The sequence below is a fragment of the Mustela nigripes genome, chromosome 15, assembly GCF_022355385.1.
Source record: "Mustela nigripes isolate SB6536 chromosome 15, MUSNIG.SB6536, whole genome shotgun sequence".
NCBI lineage: Eukaryota > Metazoa > Chordata > Mammalia > Carnivora > Mustelidae > Mustela > Mustela nigripes.
In genome coordinates, this window is record NC_081571.1 from 80665779 (window position 1) to 80681351 (window position 15573).

The following is a 15573-nucleotide window of genomic DNA, read 5'->3' on the forward strand; positions in this document are numbered from 1 at the left end:
TGGTTTTGATTTGTATTTCCCTGATGCCGAGTGATATGGAGCACTAGATCTTATTTTTAAAAGTGTTTATATATAAGGGACTCTTGGGTGGCTTAATAGTTAAGCGTCTGCCTTCGGCTCAGGTCATGACCCCAGGGTCCTGGGATCAACCCGGGCATCAGGCTCTCTGCTCAGCAGGAAGGCTGCTTCTCCCTCTCCCACTCCCCCTGCTTGTGTTTCCTCTCTTGCTGCCTCTCTCTCTGTCAAATAAATAAATAAAATCTTTTAAGAAAAGTGTTTACGTATAAACCCTGTACTTTTACGTACCGTTTTTAATAAATCACATTTGGTATTTAACCTTCTTTATTTCTGCTCCTTTTCCATTTTCTTGACCTATCACTAATTGAGAGACATATATTAAAAGCTCCCATTATGACAGTAAAGTTCTGCAGTTCTACCAGTTTCGCTCTGTCATTACTTGAGGCTTTTTTTGTTAATTGTATCCAATTCTAAATCATTATATCTGTCTGGGAAATTACAGTGAAATCAGATGGGAAGAAGAAAATAGATTAAACTGATTCGTGCTTGTGTGTGAAGGAATCCCACTCAAACGGACCAAGGCCATTTATATTTTGAATTAAATAATTAAATAAAGAACTTTTGTTTTGTTTTGTTTTTTTAATTTTTTTATTTTTTATAAACATATATTTTTATCCCCAGGGGTACAGGTCTGTGAATCACCAGGTTTACACACTTCACAGCACTCACCAAAGCACATACCCTCCCCAATGTCCATAACCCCCCCCCCCCGCTCCCCCCCCCCCCCCCCCCAGCAACCCTCAGTTTTTTTGTGAGATTAAGTAAATAAAGAACATTTTTAATCTAAAAATCTAAATAAACCTTTTACTTGTGAATGCTTTTAAAATTTATTGTTGGAAATATTTCCATGCAGCCTAGTTTCCCGAACTACCTGAGTCTCACCAGGACTTGGATCCCAAAGAAAGCCGGCTTCAGTGCTCACAAAACTTGTCTTCTTGCCAACCAATACTCCTCCAAATTCTATCCACTCTAATCCATTCTACTGTCAGATAAACATTCCTACAGTTCCATCAATAACTGTATCTTTTCATTGTCCGGTGAATAAAATCCGTGTCATGATAGTCAAAAACTTTACAACTTGACTTCAGTTTCTATCTTGAGCTCTAATCACTTACACTTACCATATGCTATAATCAAGCATTATTTGCTATACCCTGATCATGATTTACATTTTCTTCCTTATGTCCACATAGTTTTTTTTTTTCTGTTTGTAAAACATTCTGTTCCATCTCTACCTGCAAGTATCTGCCATCCTGTGCAGCTAATTTCAAATGCTTATTTTGTGAAGATCCAGACTTTCACCAGATGGGATCTCTCTCCTAATCTACTGAAACCGGGATTCTCTTCCAGCTGTTAGGAAATGAACATCCATTCTTTGGTTTTTGTTAATTGTACATTTGTTTTACCTCACTCTGCCCTATTCTACTCTATGAATTCTGAGTGCAAAGACTATTGTACTTATTTCTTCATTTCCCCAAATACCTAGCTCAATAAATATTTTTTTTTCAACAGGATCATACTTTTACTAGGTGACCAGACTCTGGTGTAAATTTAATATATGGGAGGCAGGGAAGAGTCTCAGATGCCCATATTTTCTAGTCCACACTCATCGTGTCTTTCACTTTTGTTCAACACTGGTCACTAAAACTATGTCATAAAGAGTCTTCTGGAAGATAACCCTGAAGGAAAGAGTAGTGCTTCTTCAAGGAGAGTTCTGGACATTTTTTTAAATGATTTTATTTATTTGACAGACAGAGATCACAAGTAGGCAGAGAGGCAGACAGAGAGAAAGAGGGAAGCAGGCTCCCCGCTGAGCAGAGAGCCCAGTGCAGGGCTCAATCCCAGGACCCTGAGATCATGACCTGAGCTGAAGGCAGAGGCTTTAACCCACTGAGTCACCCAGGAGCCCCTGGACATTTTTTAAATCAAATAACTCACTGTTAAAACTTATATATGACTCTCTACTGAGATCGTAAAAAGTTAAAGTTAAAGAAACTTAAAGGTAAAATGTTTAATTCTGAATTTAATTATTTCTGATCTGTTTCTTGCATGCAGTCAGCAGCACATTTCCTAGAAGAATTTTGTCTCACCAAATGCTGTCTCTGTTCCGATTGCTGATCAGGAGCATCTTAAGCGAGCTGGTATCCGTTGAGAGATCTCAGGTTGTTTTGTAAGTGAGGATTTCAATTCTAACAAAATGACAAAGTTGAATCTCAACTACAGTATTTTTTTAAAGACTTCTTTTGTATTTTAGAGAGAGAGAGTTCCGGGGAGGGAGGGGGAGAGGGAGAGAAGAGGGGACAGCCCCAAACGGACTTGCGCGCAGAGTCCGACATAAGTCTCAATCCCAGGACTCTGATATCATGACCTGAGCCAAGAGTCAGACACCCAACTGACCAAGCCATCCAGGCACCCCTCACTACAGTAATTTTACCAAAAATATCCCAAATTCCCCATTTTTTATCAAGTAGCAAATGGGATGTTATGTGTCAAATCACTCTGAAAAAAGTAAAAGGTACAAGAAAACGAGAAACATGTAAACTCCATGAAGTACGAGTCCATCTGCTTTCCCAGGAAGTAATTTTATATACTTTACTAAGTCGAAGTATGTAAAAATATTTCGATTGGAGTTTGCGGTTCATAAGACACAAACTCAGCATTATTTTACATGTACAAATGGCTGCTTTGCAGTTGCACACAAGATACCCTGTTTAACATAAGAAACAGAATGGAAATCTCAAAATAATAAATGAACAAGTCTGTATGCTATACCAGCATTGGCTTTTTTTTGCTAAATATACTGCATTCATTCACTGATACAATTATTCTCTGTGAGTTCAGATTATTAAATTTCATGTGTTTCTATTTCTGCCAAATCTTCAGTGTTGACAACACAGTTCCTTGAACAATGTAAACTCAATAAATGTTTGTTAACTGACCTGAGAATTAATTAGTACTCATTAGTCAGAAATAATTTTTGAATCAGAAGAATTGAATGCCCTCTGGTATTTAACTTAATGCTTTGAATATTTAATTGAAGCTAGTAATAAAAATTAGAAATGTTTAGCATATGAAAATCTGTGTGCTAAATACTGGGGTAGGGAATCTCACACACATTCTTTGATTTACTCGTGTTATGTGTTCTTTTTACCTGCCAAGGATGAGTCTGAGGATGAGGGAAAGAATGAGAGAAAGAAAGTGAGGAATCTAACGTCAGCTGGCTGATAAAGGGCATTTAACTGTAGGGGAAAGTGTCGATATAAAATGTCCATGTGACAGGGCGCCTGGGTGGCCAGGTGGGTTAAGCTGTTGTCTTCGGCTCAGATCATGATCCCAGAATCCTGGGATTGAGCCCCTCGCATCAGGCTCTCTGCTTCAGCAGGGAGCCGGCTCCCCCCACCCCCACTCCGCTCCCTTCTTTCTCTGCCTGCTTCTCTGCCTACTTGTGCTCTCTGTCTGCCAAATAAATACATAAAATCTGTAAAAAATTAAATATATATATATATGACATCCATGGGGACATTATATAATATCACAAATGACATCAGAATAGAAGACGAGCAACAAAATGAGTAGCATCATGTTATATCTGACCAACAGCTGATCATCTTTTTGTCTGTTTGTTTTCTAAAGATTTTTTTTTAATTTATTTTGGGAGGTGGGGGCAGAGGGAGAGAGATTCTCAAGCAGACTCCCTGCTGAGCAGGGAGCCTGACAGGTGGTTCGATCTCATGACCCTGAGATCATGACCTGAGTGGAAATCACGAGTCAGATGCTCAACGGACTGAGCCACGCAGCGCCCCTGATCATCTGATGCACAGAATGCTGTACGTGGCGATTCTCCCTGGAATCTGGGGAGCTGCCTGAGGGTATAATATTTAGATATACATGGCATGTGGCATACTCAAGCCCTAAGAAATCTCATGGACATTGCCAAAAACATATTTTGGGAAATCGGCATCATAAGTGATTTTTCTCTTGAAAGGATCTATAACGACAGAGGACATTTTAAGTTTTGTGGGAATTTGCTGCCAAGTTCCCCTGCATGCAGAGAACTACCAGAGTCTCCAACACCTGAACCACCACTGCACTAGAAATACAATGCAAATACATAATAGAAATACACACAACAGAAATACAATGCAAGCCATATAGGTAATTTTAACTATTCTGGTAGCCATGTTAAAAAAGTGAAAAAGGCTGCTTCCCCCCTCTCTCTCTCCGCCTGCCTCTCTGCCTACTTGTGATCTCCCTCTGTCAAATAAATAAATAAAATCTTCAAAAGGAAGTGGTGATGCAACATGGAGGCTTAAGTGGGTAGAAGAATAAATGAAACAAGATGGGATTGGGAGGGAGACAAACCATAAGTGACTCTTAATCTCACAAAACAAACTGAGGGTTGCCGGGGGGAGGGGGTTTGGGAGAAGGGGGTGGGATTATGGACATTGGGGAGGGTATGTGATTTGGTGAGTGCTGTGAAGTGTGAAAACCTGGTGATTCAAAAACCGTACCCCCGGGGAAAAAAAAATATGTTTATAAAAAAAAAAAAAAAAAAAAAAAGTGAAATAGGAACAAATGAAATTAACTTTGATTGTATATTTTATTTTAATTGTTTATTTTATTTATTTTAGTTGTATATTTCATATAATATATCCAAAATCTTATCATTCAGCATGTAATCAAAATAAAAATTTTCCCTGAGATGGTCTACTTTCCCATTTTATACCTTATCTTTGAAATCTTGTGTTTTACATTTGCAGCATGTCTTACTCATAGGCTGAAATGTCAGAGGTCACGTACAGTCCTAGCAAAACAAGAAATGTATGCTTGATCTAAATTTACTTTACACTGCCTACCTAATTTTAATCCATTATTTAATTTAATTGAGCAAAATGAAATAAAACTGTAAAACCTCACACCCTCCATCTTACTTAACACCATTTCGAGGGCTCAAGAGCCACATGTGGCCAATGGCTGCGACGTGTGGAGAGCAGGGTCTGGAGGCTCCGTGTATCATCTGCCAGGACACATCCACCAGGACCAGAATACGCAGCAAGAACCTCAAGCTTCCCAGGAAGGTCTGTCTGGTCCCGCACATAGCAACCATGGGAATGAAATTTCTCAAGGAAGGGGGATAAGATGATATAACTCATGTTTAACTCATACCAAATTGAGCTGGGTCACATTTTCTAAAGTCTCTTCATAAACCATAATCCATTTTAGCTTTTTATATCTGAGTGCATTTTAGAATGTATTTAGAATGATATGGATAATACGAATTCCTATTTTCATGTTTAAAAAAGGCAGAAAAAGTGGGTAGGAGAAGAATCAATGAAACAAGATGGGATTGGGAGGGAGACAAACCATAAGTGACTCTTAATCTCACAAAACAAACTGAGGGTTGCTGGGGGGAGGGGGTTTGGGAGAAGGGGGTGGGATTATGGACATTGGGGAGGGTATGTGCTTTGGTGAGTGCTGTGAAGTGTGTAAACCTGGTGATTCACAGACCTGTACCCCTGGGGATAAAAATATATGTTTATAAAAAATAAAAAATTAAAAAAAAACTTAAAAAATAAAAGGCAGAAAAATGAATTAAAAGTTAGTCACATATTTCTTTAACATCAAAAGCAATAAGCAAACAAAAATTCACAAATTGTGATGTTACAGTGATAAGTAACAATAAAGTAAATATTAGATTTCCGCTAAAATAATAATTACACTGTATTACTTAAGTGGGCAATTCTAGTAGAGAATCTTAGCTCCTAAGTGGTATTTTCTTAAGTGTTACCATGGAAGTCCTTTACACCAAAATATCATAAAATAAAATACTTAAAATTAGAAAATAAACTTCTATAAGGAAAATTAATTTTCTTTAAAAGCATAAAAATTGCTAAATTTGAAATAACTGATTTTAAAATCTATTCTATATACATAATGGAAGACAAAAACCAAAACCAAAATGGAGAAAACCTGCTTTAAAGACTGTGTCCTCGAGTGCATAGGTACAGCCTGAAGGTTGGCAGCCATAATTTGGCTGGACTGAGTGATGAAACAGAGCAGAAACTGATTAATCTCCGTGAGTTACAGTGCTGAGCGGAACGTGTTATTGAGCATTCTAAAGTGGCAACTTCATTTCCTCTAGGGCAAAGCACACTTGGAAAGGAAAGCTGCTTTACCATAAAATAATCTATTTTGTAGGCTTAGCAGGTTTTAGTGGGATGACATGACTTAACCTTTATGGAGTGGGTAAATTATTGTAAGACTCATAGCAAAACAGCAGAGTATGTTCCAATAATATTTCACATTGCTTTGCCCAAGGTAGAGGTAAAAGAGAGGTCACATTTGTATTCTTATGGAAACCTTCTTCCAGGTTAAAGATAATGAGAAAGTGACCTTGAAGAATAGCTCTGTTTTGTAAGGAGTTGGAGAACATTATTTAGATTAAAAAAGTAATTGCTATATGGTGCCATATAACTGGTCTTTGGATTAACCACAAAGAACTAACTGACATAATTATTTTATTTTAAAAACATCTATTTATTTATCAATTACAAGATTAGATTGGGTTATCTCATGCATGCACAGTTTATTGAATAAATAAAAAATAACAATTGTTCTTTAAAAGAGATCTACTTAATTTTAATAGAACTTTCTACTGTATATATCACCTGCTGAATGGTATTGAATATGCAACAAATGCAAGTTCTATTAAGGCAGTACCTTGTAAAACAGTTACATCTCAAATGCTAAATCATGATGAGGAATAATCTGCAGAAATTCATAGACATTATAGACTGTAAAGTGGTTGCCCACCTTTAAATAACTTAAAAGAAACTCAGACTTACTCAATGCTTTATTACTGACTATAAACACATTATACATATTTATAAACATTTACATTTATAATTTAAATTAACCTCAAGTGAAATTCATGTAAGCAAGGCACACAGAATTTTTGCATGTATAACAAAAATATAAATCTTAAATTTTGCAAAATATGTTCATTTTGATTACTTTATCAGTGTCAATTTTTGAAAAACAGTATTATATATAAGAAAGACTTAATAACTGCTACATAACACACAATGAAACAAAAATACCAAATGACTTGAATTTAGTAACTAATGGAATGTCAGATGTTTTAACTACATATCCAATGCTATAGTCATTACACAAATCATACACTTTTTTTTCTTCTACATAAGAGCTTCAATCTATAAATCTCTTCATTATCTTGCACAGTTGTATTAGCCAACATTTATACTTTGGCTATAACCAAAGCACCATGGTTTAATAAGATGAAAGCAGATTTTATGAGATTCATAGTTGCTTTTTAAAGTCAATTCATTTATGCTCTAAATCTTTCCAAAGAGATTTCAGACTCAACAATTTGTTCATAGTCAGCTTATCACCTTTTAGGTAAATGGTCCACACAAGGACAAATTTCTTCTGAAATATTCCTTCTAGTCCTGGGTCTGTGGCCACCTGCCCTTTGGTTATTTGTCTTCTTATCTAAGGTCTTTCCTAGGTTCCTTACACATTTCTAACTTCATGAAGTCATTATTTTTCTAACTCTTTATAGCCATTTTTCCTATTTTAAAATGGTTTCTGCTTACAGGTTACCAATAGATTTTATCTCCTGATTCTTTCTGACCCCAAATTAGTTGTTGAGTTCCTTGGCAGCAAAATAATAAATCTTTCTTGTTATTGTTTTAATTTAAACTTGTTTGATCATGACAAAAACAACAGAGACGTTTCTTGAAAATGTTGAACAGATGATGAAAAAATACAGTTAGGTTTGCCAAAACTTGAAAAATTCATGCATTTATGGTCAGTTAAATTTCAACAAAAGTGCCAAGAACACACAAGGAGGAAACAGTAGTCTCTTCACTAAGTGGTGCTGGGAAAACATGTTTCCCACACACAGAAGAATGAAATTGGACCCTTAACTCACGCAAATCAACTCACAATGGATTAAAATCTTAAATGTAAGACCTAAAACCATAAAACTTGTAGAAGAAAATTTAGGGAGAAAGCTTCTTGACACTGGTCAGGACAATGACTTTTTGGATGTGACTGCAAAAGCACAGTCAACAAAACAAAAACAGAGAAGTGTTATTACATCAAATTTAAAACCTTCTACACAGTAAAGGAAACAACATAGTAAAGAGGAAATCTGCAAAATGGGAGAAAGTATTTGTAAACCACACATCTGATAAGGGATTAAAATCCAAAATATATAAGGAGTTCAAATAACTCAACAGGAAGAAAACAAATAACCTGATTAAAAAGTGGTTAAAGGACCTGAATAGATATTTCTCAAGAGAAGACATACAAATGCCACGAGATACATGAGAAGGTGCTCAACATGAATCACTATCAGAAAAATACAAATCAAAACCACAATGTGATATCATCTCCTATCTCTTAGGACAGCTATTATGAAAAAAGCAGAAGATAGAAATATTGGAGAAGACGTGAAGAAAAGGAAACCCTGGTATATTCTTGATGGAAATGCAAACTGGTGCAGCCATTGTAGAAAACCTTATGGAGATTCGTCAAAAACTTAAAAGTAGAATTACCATGTGATCCAAAATCTCCAAAGGAAATGAAATTAGTATCTCTAAGTAATATCTGTACTCCCATGTTCACTCCAGCATTATTCACAATAACCAAGATATGGAAACAACCTAAATGTCCATTGACAGATGAATGGATAAAGAAGATATACACACACAATGAAGTATTATTCATTCCTCAGAAAGAAGTAAATCTTGCCATTTGTGACGACACAAATGAACTTGGAAGAACCTAGAAGACATGACGCTAAGTGAAATAAGTCAGACAGAAAAAGACAAATACCGTATGATCTCACTTGTACTGGAATTTTAAAAAGTGTTAAATTCATAGAAGCAGAGAGTAAAATGGTGATTACAAGGGCCTGGAGAAATGGGAGGATGTTGGGCAAAGGGCGCAAATTTGCAGTGATGTAGGATAAATAAGATCTAAAATACAGGTACGATGACTATATTTAGTAATACTGTACACTCATCTCACACCAGAATGTGCTGACTGTGAAGAGATGTTGGTTAACTTAATGGTAGTAATCATTTCACTATGTGTACTCCTATCTAATCATCACATGATATACCTTAAATATATAGAATTTTTATTTTTAAAAACCTCTTCATAAAAAAAAAGAACAGATGATAAAGACATACAAAGCTGTGTTTGCCAAAACTTCAAACTGACAGAATTTTTTTAAAGTACATAAAACTGATTCAATTTTTATTTATGTCAAGCAAAAGAGAAAATGACATACTACTGATACACAGAATATATTTAATGAAGAGTTTTATATCATTTTTCTGCTCAAATTTTTTTGACAGCCTGAAGACATCATAAATAAAATTTATAGAGACCCATCACTATTATTTTTAAAATGTTCAACAGGACACAACCCTAGGACAAATGAACAGGATACAGCTGAACAAAAATAAATATCAAGTGTTGCCTTTAGGTTTAACAACTTCACTGCACAGGTAAAGACGTGGAGTGGTGGCTCCTAGAGTCTGAGCGCCTGGTGAGCAGACAGACTGACGACGCCAAGAGGAGCTGTATGTGGCTGCTCAGGGACAGGTCTGAAAAGGGGAAAACGATGTGGACAGCACAGTAGTTTTTGTCTGTTTATTTGTTTAGGATTTATTTTTTGAGAGAGAGAGAGCCTGCAGGAGCTGGGACAGAGGGAGAAGGGGAAGTTGCAGACTCCCTGCTGAGTGCAGAGCCCTACAGGGGGCTCGATCCCAGGACCCTGAGATCGAGTGACCTGAGCTGAAATCAAGAGTCAGCTGCTTCCCCAACAGAGTTGCCCAGGTAGTCTGGGTGCTCAATTCTGATAGGACATTTTAACCAGAGATATCTACAAAATGGAGGTCGCACAGAAGAGTGCTTTCAAAATGTTGGTCTCTTGATGATAAAGAAATTTTCTCTAATCTATGGAGAAATGGGAGAAACATAAGAACTACATTGCGTATAGTTTAACAAAATATGACAAGATTAAGTTGTTGTCAGATATGGGCGGTTTCAATTCTGAGATTATTTTCTTCCCACTTTGTCACTGAAATTTATATTTTTACTTATGTAATAGAAGGGAAATTAGATGCACGATAGCGATTTTTTTTTAAATGCAATCACTTGACAAACCTTTGATCTGATTTAAATTTACTGGTCCATTAGACTCAAAAGTCTGGGAACTAGTCCAAAAAGGGATACCAGAGTAATCAGAATTTTTATACCGATTTAGACAGAGAATATATAATACACAAACCTCAGGTTTAAGGAGAAGAAAAAAACGTGATCCCAATTTCTTAATTTGGGACCCAGGGATGGACAAACAAGTAGGTCTGTCCTTTTTTCTGATTTCCTGATTTTCGGCTTTCCTCTGATTTCCAATCAACTCAAGAAAAAAAGAGCTTTCCAAAAGCTATGTTGCAAATTTCAGTAAAGAAACCTGTAATGAAATGAACTTTAGCAAAACCTGAATGGAAACCATAAAGGAGATCAGAAAGGATTTCTTTTTTTTTTCCTTTTTTTAAGATTTTATTTATTTATTTATTTATTGACAGAGATCAAATAACAGTAGGCAGAGAGGCAGACAGAGAAAGAGGGGGAAGCAGGGTCCCCGCTGAGCAGAGAGCCCAATATGGGGCTCGATCCCTAGACCCTGAGATTATGACCTGAGCCAAAGGCAGAGATTTAACCACTGTGCCACCCAGGTGCCCCCAAGGATTTCTATCCTTTCTGTGAAAGTGGGTGATGTCTCCCAATGATGTTTTCTTTCTTCCCACCAAACAGGGATCCTAATGTAGGGCTCGATCTCAGGACTCTGGAATCATGACCTGAGCCGAAGGCAGACGCTTAAAGACTGAGCAACCCAGGCACACCTCAATGATATTTTCATTCTGATACCATGTGATTTTGTAGTTAACTATTTTAAGAAATGTCTTTGCACATTTGTCTTCTAAATTCACTGCAGCATTTTCATCTGCCAGTATTAATGAGAATAATTCCTTCATCTACCTAAGCTCTTAGAAAGTCTAGAAGATGTGCATATCGTGGAGTAGTCGTGAGTGATGCACTCAGTCTTCAATTTTTGGTATTTTTTTTTATAACATCTTTCACTTTATTTTTCTGGGAATTTGTCATTTTCTCTCTATGGCTCATTATTTTTGGTTTTCTTGTCTTTGTTCCTACTGTTGCCTCCAGTTAAAATGCTCTTGCTTTTTTCTACCTGTTTGAATGCCATGTATCTTTCAAAGTTCATTAGATACCAGTTAATCAAAAAATGTCTTTTTCTTTTCACTACATCTGTATCTTTGGGGTAAATACCCAGGAGTGAAATGGCAGGGTCATACTGTACCCCAATGTTTATAGCAGCAATGGCCACGGTCACCAAACTGTGGAAAGAACCAAGATGTCCTTCAATGGATGAATGGATAAGGAAGATGTGGTCCATATACACTATGGAGTATGATGCCTCCATCAGAAAAGATGAATATCCAACTTTTATAGCAACATGGACAGGACTGGAAGAGATTATGCTGAGTGAAATAAGTCAAGCAGAGAGAGTCAATTATCATATGGTTTCACTTATTTGTGGAGCATAACAAAAAGCATGGAGGACATGGGGAGTTAGAGAAAAGGGGGTTGGGGTAAATTGGAAGGGGAGGTGAACCATGAGAGACTATGGACTCTGAAAAACAACCTGAGGGGTTTGAAGTGGCAGGGGGGGGGCGGGGTGGGAGGTCGGGGTACCAGGTGGTGGGTATTATAGAGGGCACAGATTGCATGGAGCACTGGTTGTGGTGAAAAAATAATGATACTGTTATGCTGAAAATAAATAAATGAAAAAAAATGTCTTTTTGATTCCCCTGTCCAAAAGTAATCAGGGGCTCTTTTGTTGCATTTCATACCTAAGTGATTTCTGTTCAATTTATTTTTATTCTGTTCAATTTGTTTTGATTCTGTTCAATTTATTTTGTATACGAGATTATAAATGCCCAGACGGTAGGAACTGTTCTCTGCCAATCTCTGTAATTTCTACAGCTCCTATAATGAACTTAGGTTGACAGACAAAATTATTAAAGCTGCTCAAAATTAATTCCAAGTATGCCTGAGTGCAGGTATGTTTGCACATGTATGTAATAAACATGTAGGGAAAAGTTACAGTCTACTGCAGACTTAAGACTAAACCAAAGTTGCAGCTGGTAGCATTCATCAGAAAATAAAAGCATGTGTAGGACAATCACTCCTTACTCAAGGAGCAATAAAAATCAGACCCAGCAAATTCACCCGGCCACAATTTTTACTTATATATAATAGTATAACAAAACTATAGATTTCTACATAAAATATAGATGTGACAAATAAGGGAAAATGGGTCACTACTGAGGAAAAAAAGAACTTATTTCAATACTATTTAGTCCTATTAAACACAGAGTGTCTAATGAAATCTTGCTTTTCAGGTAACCAAAGACATTGTGTCTAGTGTTTCCTTATAATATTTCATCTGTGTAACCCCAAAGTAAAACTGTATCTGCTGGATGGAAGCTAGAAGATTATCTGTGTGTATATGTGTGTGTGCATGTGAGTATAAAATATTAAGTTATTTTTCTGCGGGCTCTACATTCCCAAAAACAATGTCAATGTTTCAAAAACCAAACACTAACTCACAGCAAACAAGAGTACATTCCATAGAAATATAGAACAGTGCTCAAACTTTAATGTGCACAGAAAACATCAAGATAAAACTTCTTATGAATTGCAACTTTGATGTAGTAGCTCAGGGCTGCACCTGAACTCTGCTTTTTAAAAATTTTTATTTTCGGGACGCCTGGGTGGCTCAGTTGGTTAAGCAGCTGCCTTCGGCTCAGGTCATGATCCCAGCGTCCTGGGATCGAGTCCCACATCGGGCTCCTTGCTCGGCAGGGAGCCTGCTTCTCCCTCTGCCTCTGCCTGCCATTCTGTCTGCCTGTGCTCGCTCTCTTTCCCTCTCTCTGACAAATAAATAAAATCTTTAAAAAAAAAAAAATAAAAAAATAAAAAAAAATAAAAAAAAAAAATAAAAATTTTTATTTTCATCTCCCTGATGTAAAAATTTTATAGACAAAAACGTTTTATTTTTGACGAGTAAGCCGAGAATTCTCCCATGTTTCCTGGAAACAAGCAGAATTTCCCAAATTATATTCGTTACCTTAAGACCTTTAGAAATACCTTCCAAACAAGTGTATCATGGCAATACAGTTTTTAGCAGTTTCTGTTTCATTCCAAGTTTGAGAAGGAGAAAGAGTGACTTAAAAAAAAAAAAAAAAAAACAGTTGATAAGAAAACATCATTTGGTGAAAAAGAACAATTTGGTGAAAAAGAAAAATGTCATTTGGTGAAAAATCACAAAACTAGTGTTTAAGATAAACCACTGTCTCTTCACCCTTCACGAAGGTCCTGTAATTCACACGCCGTTAGCACGGAAAACCCAAAGCAGACGATGCTCTTGACTTCCACCAGGAACATTGGGATGATTAATGTAGCGTTCTCTTTGATAAATTTTGCTGTAGTCATTTCAGTATGCACAGATTCTGGAAGATTCAGATGTAATCTGTACTCCTCAGAGACCTCGATCAATAAATCATCCTCAGAAACACTAAGGTCACAGGGACAAGCTGAATTACTACCAGGTGATTTAACTTCTATTTCACTTTCCAAAGGTTTCTCATTCCGACCAGCCACAATTTTTAATTTGTAGGCTGCTTCCTTCATCTCCACATGAACCTCTGTACTGGACATGTCTTCCATCAGATACCTGGGTTTCCTTGAAACGTGGTATCTTGGCAATAAAATTTGAGGAAAGGGACCTGGATGCTTCTGACCTGCCTGAGGGTCAGTTCTTCTCTAGTGTTCTCCCTTAGATTCCGTGGGGTTGGTTTGGCTTCTGGTCAGATTCTGTTTCATCCTTTGGATGTTTTCTTTTATTCTAAATTTAGTAATATTGGAAGAGTGTGAGAGTAAATTGGAGTTGTCCTCAATGCATTTCGTGGCCATCCGTACTAACTGATCTTTTGGCACATGGTGCTTTTCTCTGCCTGGAGAACACCAGCATTGCAGGCGACATCAGCTACCACGGACACATCTGATGTCGCAGACATATCTGGTCAGCCAGCACTTAGCGGTACTGGGTGAGAGGCTGACTGGGGAGCTGGGAGAATGGTTAGCTGTCCTTTTCCACTGACAAAACCCGATACAGAATTTTTGTTTTCTTTAATCCTCAGGATCTTGGTGTGTAGACAGAGCTATGGTTCTGGGGCAATACTGTCTCACCTCTTCCAGCAGCTGTTGAAGGAACTCTTTAGAACTCCTGGGGCTGCTTTTAGCTAGATCGTCTTGGAGGTTCCAGGACTGCATAACTTGCGTGAGCAGCCCCTTTCAGGAAAACTCCATGATTGAGGTAAATAGGTTTCTCAAGTCCTTTCTCTTGGTCTCTTGACCTGAATTCTGCGGGTTTACCAATCTTCTCCCGTGATGCAACATGGCTGGCCCAGGGACTGCACTTTGAGGAGCAAAGGTGCAGAGTGTAGACTTGCACTCGAGTTGATCACAACCAAATATTAAACTTGTTTAATGTCAATGCATAGAAAGCATAAATACAAGAATTCATATAAAGCGGAAGTAGATAAATCATGATGGGACACCACATTTTAATGTAAGGGAAGTGGGAGACCGGGAAGGCCAGAGTATTTGTACCTTCACAACTGTCATCTTAAAACGTGGCTGCTTAACTAAAAGCACACCTCCAGGGATCTGTCATCATTTAAATTACTCCTTGTGGGCCATAAACCATGGATATCAATTTTCACAAAAACGTCATATGTCAGAGACAATCCTACAGGGCGCAAGGGAAGGGGGTGAGTGAGCTGTGAAAGCAACAATTAGCCTCAGAGATATCTGCGCTTTCCCTTTGTGCACAGTCCACAAGGACAGAAGCCAGGGGCACATTCAAAATGTGCTACAAACTGCCATGTGTGTCCTCACTTCCAGCTGTCCCTCATGATAAATGTTCATTCGAAGTTACTTTGTAGAGGAAAACGTCAGGTGCAAACGTGACTCTGCACTGAAGACACATGCACACAAAAGCCTTGCCCTACACACTGCGTAACTTGCGTGAGCAGCCGCTTTCAGGAAAACTCCATGATTGAGGTAAATAGGCTTCTCAAGTCCTTTCTCTTGGTCTCTTGACCTGAATTCTGTGGGTTTACCAATCTTCTCCCTTGATGCAAGCTTGGAGGAGACGCCGGATGCAGTCCGTCCGTGCCTTTGAACACGGAGCAGAGTCGTGATGAGGCCCCATGAACCGAGGTGCAGCCCTTCCAGATAAACGCAGGAAGACAGAAATGCCGCAAGTCTGCATGATAATGTATGAGTGTGTCTGTGTCAGCAACAGGG

The 15573-nt window shown here is 37.7% G+C and overlaps 1 protein-coding gene and 1 pseudogene across 1 annotated transcript in view; both read right to left on the reverse strand.

Annotated features, from left to right (window-relative positions):
- NALF1 (NALCN channel auxiliary factor 1) overlaps positions 1 to 15573 on the reverse strand; it is a 610879-nt gene that overhangs the window by 506710 nt on the left and 88596 nt on the right. The gene's annotated exons all lie outside the window — the stretch shown is intronic.
- LOC132002935 (PIH1 domain-containing protein 2-like) lies at positions 13561 to 14571 on the reverse strand (annotated as a pseudogene).